Source organism: Bicyclus anynana, chromosome 7, assembly GCF_947172395.1.
Source record: "Bicyclus anynana chromosome 7, ilBicAnyn1.1, whole genome shotgun sequence".
Lineage (NCBI taxonomy): Eukaryota > Metazoa > Arthropoda > Insecta > Lepidoptera > Nymphalidae > Bicyclus > Bicyclus anynana.
Window position 1 is genome coordinate 660,877 of NC_069089.1, and position 11,902 is coordinate 672,778.

The window sequence follows — 11,902 nt, forward strand, 5'->3', positions numbered from 1 at the left end:
TTTTCACTAAATATTAAACAGCCTTTAGGCCACGCCCATGGGTACACTGGTTTCTATACAAAGAATTGGCACTTTATAAATCTAGTTACCTCTTATATCTGTGTGATGAACTATAACACTTCATTTATCGTACTACGTTAAGCTACTAACTTTGGGGTAACTACCCATACATGGGTAATAAAGTATAACGGATAAAAGTGAATTGAAAATTGAAAGCGATTCAATACAATGAATAATGTTTATTATTTTTAAAATCTAAAATCGGTACTTTGGACTGCACTTAATTTTTTTACAAGTTAGCTCTTGACTACAACCTCATCTGATGGTAAGTGATAATGCAATCTAAGATGGAAGCGGGCCAACTTGTTAGGATGAGGATGAAAATCCACACAATTTTCGGTTTCCTCACGACATCGTACCGCAAATGACTTGGCGGTACGTTTTTGCCGGTACGGTGGTAACTAGACACGGCCGAAGCCTCCCCACCAGCCAGACCTGGACCAACTAAGAAAACCTCAATCAGCCCAGCCGGGGATCGAACCCAGAACCTCCGTCTTGTAAACCCACTACGCATACTACTCCGCTACAGAGGCCATCAAAACATACCGTTAACATACAGTTATTTTAATTGAAATTAATTTAACAGCTTAAATTTTCAGAGCAATGCCAACCCTGAGCAAGGGAGAGCAGTAAAGGCATCATATTTGTGAATCGTGTAAACTGGGTTACTGGAGTAGGTACGGCTTATGGATCGAACAGATCAATATCAATATAAGCGTCGGATTATTTTGACATCCTTTGTATGAAAAAGCTTATAGGGCATACAACCAATATTAACAATAAACAATGATTTGAAATCCTCAATAAAGGCCTAAAGTCTCAATAGCTCAACGGTAAGAGCGGTTGGACTATCATCGAGGGGTGGTTGTTCAATCCTCACCCCGTTGGTCTATTGTCGTACCTACTCCTAGCACAGTCTTGTGTGTCATATTATAAAAAATATGACAAATATTCTTTTGAAAAAAAAAGGCCAAACCCCGACTTTAAGGTGCTACAAATTTGACGTAATTGTGATTGATTGAGATCGAACCTAGTTTTCAAATCGAAAATGGAAAATGGATTATACTACTTTTTCCATTATGATAGAGATATTTTAACATAAAAGTAGTAATTCTAGATTCTAAGTTGTTTACAGGGAGGGTATTAAAAAAATAGGTTAATCATAGTACGAATAATTTTCATGTTAGAAAGTCTTTCTATCTTTTTTTTATCTTAGGTGAAAACCATGGCTTACCCGATGACCATCCCGATCATCTAGGTCATTATGACCTACTAAAATACGCCCCACGGGTTCACTCGCGTAGTTCCCGTACCCGTGAGAGTACGGAGATAAAATATGAGAGGTCATATCCACTGGAACATCACGTCTCTAAGCTCTATATCTCCTCTCATGTAAGGAGGGAGACATTATAAGTCTTAAGCAAAGTCGAGGGCAAAAGCAAGGCAACGATAAAATCAATATAATAAAAAGTGAAATCAATTTCACTTTGATCGATCGATAAATCTAAATGAACTTGTCCGTTTGTCTAATGCGGCTTATCTCGTACGGTTTAGTTTAATAAGTTAAGATATAAGAGTGTAACAGCCTTCTTCCGCCCGACGTTAAGCAGCAATCAACAAATCTGTGAGATAGCTTAAGATGTTATGCACACTTGTGTTTTATTGTACTATTTACTAATTTTTTTTCTGTTGTAAAGTACCAATTTGGTACTTCATAAAATTACGGCCTAGCCTACTTATGTGACTAAATTAGTGATTTTGTTTTAACTTAAACTTATGTTTGACGGCCTCCGGGGCGGTCCGGTACGATTTTTTCCAAATAGCGGCACGAGCGGCAAAGATACGAGGTGGCAAAGTTGAAATTCGCAAAGAGCACAATCTATAAGATTACTAATTTTCAAAACTCCCAGAAAACTTTTCAACCTCATTTTTTATCACCAAATGACTGTACCTACTATAAATAATGGTTCTGTTTTGTCTTAGTGCCTAATAGTTAATGGAGCAAATTGATGCTCAGCCTATTATTGAGGGGAAACCGCATGTACCACCAGAAGCATTTTCATGGAAAGTCATATCAGACTCATATTGCAAGCACTGTAACAAAAACCAGAAGCATGGAGCGATCCAACTCTACATGCCCTTCCCTAACCTAACCTAACATTCTCTAAGTAATATATTGTTTTGCGTGAATTCTATTGTCTTAAGTGCACCATAAACTCTACTCTTTAGTCACTATGTGTGGCTTGTATTTACCACCTAACTAGCAAAGAGGTAGCAAAGACGTACCACTAAGAGATTTAGGGTACCGTAATATAATTCTAATATAAAATTTTCGCGTAGAAACTATCAGAGCCATGGCTAGAGACTAGAGTAAACTTACCTACATTCTATGTCGCTTCCATCCTAGACTGCATCGTCACTTATCATTAGATGGCCTATGATACGCACTACAACTATCTTCGGGCGAAAAAACATCGAGCAATAGCGACAGAATCGAAAACATAGCTCTTGTCTTTCATTGCGATGGGACGAAAGAAAGAGCGATGTTTGCGATTTCACCGCTATTGGTCGGTCTTTCTCTTGTCTCTAGATATGTTGTGGATGCGGAAACAAAATAGGCCTACAGGTGAGTTCTCAGTTAAGGGTTTGTTATTAAATAAAAATATATGACGTCTATCGTGTGTGCAGAGCTTATACATCCCGACATAAAAAGTAAAAGTGAAACAATTATGCGCCTATCATTGAAATTGGTTTCCGAACAACCCAATTGACCTATAGTTTGTACATTAATAATTATGGTGCAACGACCGACCGGAGTCGGTGCGTCGGTCTGTCGGTGAACATGTGCTGCGATAATGGTCGCTAATAGGAGATATCGCTTCGGTAACTACTTATAAACGGTCTAGTATTAAGCAATGGTACAATTAAAGACTTAATACATCATCCGTTCAAAAGTTACATTACTATCCGATAGCACCTAAACAAAACACCCATTGACGTAATGCGCAAGAATATAAATAGTAGAATTACATTTGCAAAATAAACGTATACGTTTTTATATAATTTATTGTAAATTAATAAATATATTTGGACAATACAATAGATTCAAAGTAACCGTCGTTTGTGTTATAGAAAAGTCTAGGTGTATACGAGAAATATTTATCTGAAGCGTTTAAAATTGTTAACCTATAGAAGTTAATCTAACTTTATTGCATACATACATATAGACTGTCCGAGGCGTCTTAAACGTAAACGCATACTCGACCTGGACATTTGAAAAACAGGACGCACCAAATGAGCGCCGACTCCTAATGAGGATCGGCCTCCACAAGACAAAGACACTCGCAACATATTTGTTTATAGTCTTAGGACTGATCGCAGATTGGCCGTACAAGAAAAAAAAATACATATAGACAAACGGTATGCCCTTCACAAGAAAATTCAAAGTCGCTGCTCGGAGAAACTTTCATATCGAATCAGAAATCTAAGAAAAAAACAAGTCACATAACTCTACGCTGCTGCATATTGCTGAAGTGGCAATAGGCAGGACTCATACAACAATAGGTGTTAATTATGAAATAGACAAGAGAAACGACGTGCAGATTACGATAAAGCCAGCACGGTCTAATGCGATTCAGAAATCATGGAGTAACTGTATCAGAGCTTAATAGCTCAACGAGTTGTGATGTTGAAGTCGTAATTGACAAGGCACGTTGTTTAAGAAGTTATGCTTGGAGTTTATCTGCATGATCGAATCAGAAATGAGGAGATCCATAGACGAAACAAAGTCTGACAAAGCTCAGCGAGTCGGACAATGGAGTCCCAAACTGCTGGGATGGCGCCCCGCACCGGAAAGTGCAGTGTTGGTCGATCCCCCATTAGGTGGACCGAGGACATCAGTTGCAAAAAGCCGCTGTATGCGGCTCGAGACCGTTGTGTTTGGAAGTCTATCAGCTGATAATGATGATGATCATTATGATAAAGGAACAGATGGACGTTCGCGAAAATTCCTTTAAGAATCGTAGGTGTGAAATAAAGAAGAGGCAATCAAATATCGCTGAAGCGACGCACTCTGATACGATTCTCCGTGCAAACTGTGCATATCCATTGACTAACAATAACAAGGCCTTGAAACACAATAACAGGGACAGACGTTCGTAGAATTATCAGAAGAAACTAATGGCTGCACAATTCGTTTCAGTTTCACCTTCGACAATTTTGCGAGCAGTTAACCCAAATATTGCACGGTAGAGGCTGGTTAGTGCGGATTTCTAGCCGGTATGTGGGCAAAATAGTGGCGAACACGCAACTTTTCCTATCAGTCTGTGGAATTTTATGTTCATGTATCAATAGTTAGTTTTTTGACGGAACCAGTTTTTCTTATTTCCTACTACGTAAAAAAAAGTTTTATAAGCTAGCTCGATCCACCACATACTGCAATTCAAAAAAGAACCAATTTTACCAAATGGCAATAAAAATGATATTCGATACTGTTTGTGCCCATATTGATGTCCAAGAATTAATTAATATTAGAACTCGTACGAAGTAATTTGCTTCTTCGTTTCCTATACGCATGGCTAGTGTGTGGAACTTTTTCCTCAAGTGTGTAGCGTTCCTTATTCTCACAAACTGGGCATCTTTAAGATGAGAGTGAACATCTTCTAGGCAAGTGCTCTCTACCTTGGGCCACATACCACATCAGGTGAGATCGTGGTCAAGCTTGAACTTATTCCATATAAAAAAGACTTTAAAGATAGTTTGCTTATTCGGAATTTAATCTACCGCGACCCCAACCCCAAAAAAGATTGTCGAGAAGGCGGATCTGAAATCCAAAATAGAAACACGAACCTAATTACTACCAACCATGTAATGATATTCGTTTTATCGAAGTACTAATTTGCCCATTGTACAAACATTATATAATAATTTGTCTCTCTGTCTGTCTGTAACAGAAGGCTGTACAAACTGCGGTTAATTAAAACATGTACTGCTAAAAGTTAATTACATGTCTCGTTATTCTGTCGTGTTGAGTAACTGCAACACTGCTGTTCCTTTTGATTTATATGATAGGACTGTCTCTAGGAAGTCAGATCTGTGTCTTACACGTTCCGGATATTTTACAGCTCTCAAATTATAAAGTTTACATCGGATATCCCGTTATAAAACTTTTGTAGGGAAGTTCTTGTGATTTAAACTAGACTCCCTGTGTTTAAACTCATGTAGAATTTCATTCACGTGGGGAAATGCGGGGATAAAATATACCTAGTTTAAGTTGCTCATTGAAAATGTTGTTATCTAATGGTAGAAGATGAAGAGTGTTTAAGTTTAACAATAACAAATAATCAGTTCTTACCTGCCTCTTTATAATATTAGTTTATATGGAACTATATTCGCTAATTTGGTCTAAGAAAATGAAAGCCATTTTTTTTGCTTTTTTTATTTAACGAATTTAACATTTAATGGTTATTGGTGTTTTGATGGTGTTGGTCGCAGTTTTATTCGTACGTTTGAAGACCATTAATTGATAGAACTCTTACCGATTCAATAATCAGTTTAAGATAATAGCTTCTGTTGTATTTAGCTAAAAATAAGCTTGTTTATTGAGGTCAAGCTCAAACATGCTTACGTAGATAACATAACACAATTATTCAAAACATGCTATTACTTTTAATGGAATGTTTGAAAAATTTCCAACGACCGACCAAATTGACATTTCAGTGTGAATCTATGCGCCATAAAAACTAATTGTGTAGAAAGTGTTGCAAACTAACTGACACGTGCGAAATGTTTGCCACAGGCTACTCAGCCAAATACCTTTTACTTTATGGAACTTTAGCACGTATTTGTAACACAATAAATGCTTTTATTCTGTGGCCAGTTATTAAGTTTAATAACAAAACCTTACATGCTGATTGTTGAGAATATGTAGACTGTAGGCCATTATCAATGATTGCATATTTGTCAGTAATAATGTCCTCTTGTTCGATTGCCCCTATTAATTTTTAAGGCTTACAGCTCCAACGCAATTTTATTTTAATGGTTTTAGTAATAAATCATCATCTAACTAACATATAAGATTGTATGCACTTTTTAAATTTAAAAGATTTTTCTCAGGTCGATTGTTTATTTTTTGTAACTTTTTGTCATATATGCTGCTTTGGATTATTCTTATTTGTTAGAAAAGGTGTATTTTGGTTACACTAACCTTTGATTTACTAGGGTAAGCATTTCTTTTAGTGTATTTTCACTCTCTCTACGAAATACGATGAATTCAATGATGTTCAAAACTTTTAGGGTACAAATTCATGGAATGATGTAGTTTAGCATGAAAGGCTAAGCTATGCTAAAAGTTATGTGTGCATATCCCCTCACCTTTTTTTTATTATCTACAAATTAACCCTTGACTACAATCTCACCTGTTGGTAAGTGATGATGCAATCTAAGATGGAAGCGGGCTAACTTGTTAGGAGTAGGATAAAATCCACACTCCTTTCGGTTTCTACACGACATCGTACCGGAACGTTGAATCGCTTGGCGGTATGTCTTTGTCGGTAGTGGTAACTAGCTACGGCCGAAGTCTCCCACCAGCCAGACCTGGACCAATAAAGAAAACCTCAATCGGCCCAGCCGGGGATCGAACCCAGGACCTCCGCCTTGAATATCCACCGCGTATACCACTGCGTCACGGAGGCCATCTAAAAGTGCGATAGTCTAACTCGACCAAAGAGCAAAGAGAGATCAGGCTCAGGACCGACGCAACCAAGTTGAACTTTAATTACATTACATGCAATAATTTTTAATTAGCCTCATTAATTCGATGGAACTACATAATGTGTATATACAAGATCTCGTAACAGTTCATTTGTTTTATATATCGCTTATCTTAAACCGCTGTTGGGCAAATTGCCCAAATCGTCGTATTATATCACTTTGAATCGGTCCGCAATAAAGCAATTCATTTTACACGTTCGTTTTTGATTCGCTCATTACTATCAATATAAGGCAGTTGTAACGAACATTTGGTGATAAAGGTTGGTTCAGATCGAATCATTCTCTACGATATTGACACATAGATTCCATCGTGTAACAATTTAGCTAATTTTAACGAAACAGCATTCAAAATTAAGAACAAAAAGTTATTCTGTAATCGGCTATTCAAGTAGGCGAATATTAATATCTAAAATGTATGTGACTAGAATAAATAGGAAAATAATGAAAAGAAGTGACATAGTTTCTAACAAAATAATGTCTTTTTATCAGAAGATCACTAATTAATAATTTATGAAACGCCGTCAAGTGAAAGACATTAGCAGGAAACGGAAACCAATTATACAGTTAGGTACGAGAAGAAAATGTTCTTCGGATTTTCCATAAAAATGGGGTAATGTAGTCGAGAGGCGACGCAAGAAGCTATATCATGAAGATTCATCGAATTCTTTAAGCTTAGGTACTGTCGTAGGAAACGTAGAGTCATTAATAAAAATATGGACAGAACCGCTGACCTAACCTTGGTCATCGGCTCTGCCAATTACAATAGGTATGCTATGCTTAACCTCACTAATCGCTTACACAATAAACTTCTCCTAATTTTACTATTTTACCCTGGTAGTTGTGGTAGAGGAAGCACATCGAGCAAGTCCCAGGACTTGTGACAAGGGTTACTTTTTCTTTGACAAGTTAGCATTTGATAGCGATCTCTTTTTGTTAATTATATAAATTAAAAAACTAAACTGGGCGAGATTCTCTTAACCATTTTTGGAAAATATTTTTTTTGGAAAGTATATAAAAGAAACAATTTAATCGTAATGGTATATTGTTGTATCATAAAATTTTCATATTCAACGATTTCACAACTTCCAGCTGGCCTATTCACTATTTTGGTCTTTATTATCAACCTATTAAAGGAAACATCAAATCAATTGACAAAATGGCATTTACCTACTGTGTGATCCACCAGTAAGCACCGGATGACATTTTGACATAGAATCTCAAATTCATATATGTCAACTAGCATACGTTAGTCATAGTGAATAAGACTGCTGATTCCGGGCTGTCAATATTTTTATATAGAAAGTTAGAAAGAAACCCCTTATTAAAATAATATCTTAAAATTGTGCGCACGTTTGTTTTATATTGATCCTATTTCCTAGACTATTGGCTAGGAAAATTAGTGACTCATATAAAGTTATCCAGATCTAATAGTCATTGGTAGGTAGTAGGTGCTCACTACGTGTCTCACTTAGAGGAAAATGTTATGAATCATGGGAAAATCCTGTGAATCTTTCTTTGGAGAGTATGAGTATGAATAATAATTTAATGTCGAATCTGAGACACTTCGAGTTATCTATAAAAACTATATTGATGACAGTTAAGCTGCCTTATTGGTTGGTAATAAAGATCTCATTCGTATAAGTTCTACAATAATGTTTTTTTTTAAATCTCAGTAGCTGTCTCTAGAGCTAGAAAAATTATAAATAATGATAAATTGACGAGTAATAAAAACGAATGGACATATTTTGCCGACCCCATTTAATTGGGATGAGGTAAGGGTAAGATGCTTGTAGCGATAGTCAACGTACCTACCAATTAGGCACCATGAACATAATTTGAACAACAGCATAACTGGAAAGGACAAAATTTCATTAAAAAATCAACTCCTTTTTATATACGTTTAGAGACACAAAGTAGCCTATGTTTTGCTGAACAGTACAATTTATTTCTTCATTTAAATCGATTCAATGGTTTAAACAGATGTAAAAAGGTAACAGACAGACTGTCTAACTTTCGTATTTAAAATATTAGTATCGAATTGTTACGAAGATAGATTGAAACGAGATTGAAACATCACAACAATGTGTTGACAGACAGAAGCGCTTTACATACATTAGGCAATTGAGAATGCAAAACCACTGAATATCATGCAACAGTGTAACAGAAAAATGTTTATTTAATTGATATTTCCTTAAACAGCGAAATGTCAAGTGGTACTCAGAGTTACCCGATCCGTATGAAAACACTTACGATCTAGTAGAGTACCACATTTCAAAAGTTACACATAATTACCAAGTTTCGTTATTTTGTCAAAATATTTGGCAATGTTCATTAAGTTATATTAAATGTTGTAATATGTCATAATCATAATAAAATAAAATTCTTTTTTACTTTATTTGTTAAGGTAATTTACTTAAATAAACTGTTATTTCATGCCGGCTCTTCTTAAAAGAACTTGCCTTCCGAACTGGTGGTAGAGGTTCAAATAGTCTAGTTTGACGTTTCAAGAGCGCTTGTAAACGAAATTTACTTCAAATAAACGAATTTAGATTTTGAACTATAAGTACCTACAGTTCTTCGTTCTTATTACTCTTTCACCTTCTTACCATAGGACCGCCAGGCGTTGTAGTCTATATTAAGCCTTGTTTAGGTTCCTTGTTCTTAATTCGCACTGCGAAGATGTATAAAGTCATTCCATCTATATAGTTTTCCCTGTCACTGTTATACTGGGTATCATCAACCATGTTCGGTTACCTAGATATATAAATATGTACTTACATGCAAATACATACGATTTCTTTACGATCCAGACGGTGACATAACAACCGACAATGCTTCCCAGGCAACACAATCACAAGCTGCACAGCGTCTTCGCCGGCGAAGACGAGGTCCCCGATATCTAACGTCACCCGGACGTGGGTTTGCTAACTCACGATCTTGGGGGCGTCCGGACTGATTCACTCAGGTCACGGTTACCTCCTCCAGAATGGCCCTCTAAGCCGAGGTCCGAGTCTCATAGGAGACGCCCTTAGAGACCCGTTCCGTCCTCTATCTTTCTTTCAGCCTTCGGGTCACAGGCGATGCTTCTGCGCTCGCCCAACCCCCCCGGTGACGCCGTAGTGGTTCCGCAGGGAGCTATCGGCACCTACTCAGACAGAAAAAAAAAAAACATGCAAATAATTCGATAGAATTCAATCCAATTCGCTTCCGTGTTCAATGGTCACTTATTCGCATAGTCATACAAACAATGTAGCAATTCAGTTATGATATAACACTATACTCTGACTATACTATATACAAACGGCGGTCAAACCAAACGACTTCAAATCAATTATCTCGTTAGCAAATAACTGAAAGCTTGTTATACTTGGAGAGAGCCTGTGGTAGCCACACCTTCTTAGTTTTATAAAAGATGAATGTTTGTCAACTCATATCTACAGAAGGTAAGTACGATATGCAAGAATGGAGTTTGGACTATGATGACTTGGGGCAAAAAACCTCCTTACCTATTAATTTTCAATATCGCTAAAGATTGCAATAACATTTCTAGGAAGTTAAAGATAAAGCGATTGGCGACTTAGATTTGAACTTAAATTTAAAAAAAAAATATTTTTTTATTATTGAGCACTTGAAACTTACTACCTGCCAAAACGACCACTCTCTTCATTTTTACCTACCGAACTTACCTATTGTAGAAGCATAAGCTGACGAATTATCTTTTATGTAATGACGAAAGTCTGATCATCACAGGTTCTTCGACCATTGTAATGTTTGTTTATTTAATCACAGCGAGGCAGAGATAAATATCATGCAATTTTGACAACGTGGTAGCCAAAATATTTAAGCTTCCGGCTCATATCTTTGGGAGTGTGCCTAGCACAGATAAAAAAAATTACAAGTATATCTTTATATTATAATTAATATTCCTAAGTTAGTAATTTCTTAAGTCACGTGATTTCGTATTCTATATTAATCTATTGCTAACTGATCAAAATTACTAACCAGCCTGTTTGACATAGTGATTTTCGTAAACTATGGGCTTTAAGGAATATGAAAAACTAGCTGACGGCGGGCGGTTTCACCCGCGTGGTTCCCGTTCCCGTTGGAATATGGAGATAATATATAGTCTATAGCCTTCCTCGATAAATGGGCTATCTAACACTGAAAGAATTTTTCAAATCGGTTCGATTTGAAAAATTCTTTCAATGTAGTTCCTGAGATTAGCGCGTTCAATCAAAAACAAACTCTTCAGCTTTATAATATAGCGATTGTTATTGATTTGATGTCAATTATATTTTGGTCTATTAGCAATAGACCAAAGTTAGTGAATAGGCCAGCTGGAATCAAACTCAAAGTTACCACTTAATATGAAAAGTATACTGTGCCAAAGTCAAAGGTTTTCAAAGTGAAGGTGTACAAAAATTAATAATTATATAATGAATTATTACTTTTTGGTTGGTGCTCTGCTTTCGTTCGACCCAGTGACTTTACCGTGATTGATGCTGGCATCATGTCTTAAGGTGCGTTCACACGGGCAATTGAAATCTCTGCTTTCTAGGCAATATTTGTTAATTATGACGTCACGTTAATTAAACTGTTTAGCTACGAATATTAACACAAGGTCCTGCGCCTAGTCCTGGATCGGGCAATAAAGTGCTGAGCTTTTTTGTTTTAAGAAATTTTCTTAACCCGGAGTTGGGAAGGTGGTTTTATCACCCCGTCTTGGGGAGTATGTTAAGCTGCCGATCATAGCCAGCGCGGTTCAGTCTGGAAACAGTGGCATGCCCAGGGTACAGTAAAACCAACTGCGATTTATGTTGCACTATGGTTAGGGTTAATTTCAATATATATTGTAGAATAATAAATAAATAATGAAAAAATAACTAAGCACAAATTGCACAAAATTAAAAATAAATCTCCAATCTCGTAATGAGTCCTCAAAGCAGACAAAGCGTTTTGCATCTAGGAAGTACCCACCACTACCTGGAGATGAACCTGTGCTGAGAGCATGCAGTCACTGCAATCTCTTAACTAATTAGTAAATTATTCTCTTATAATTGTAACATACCAT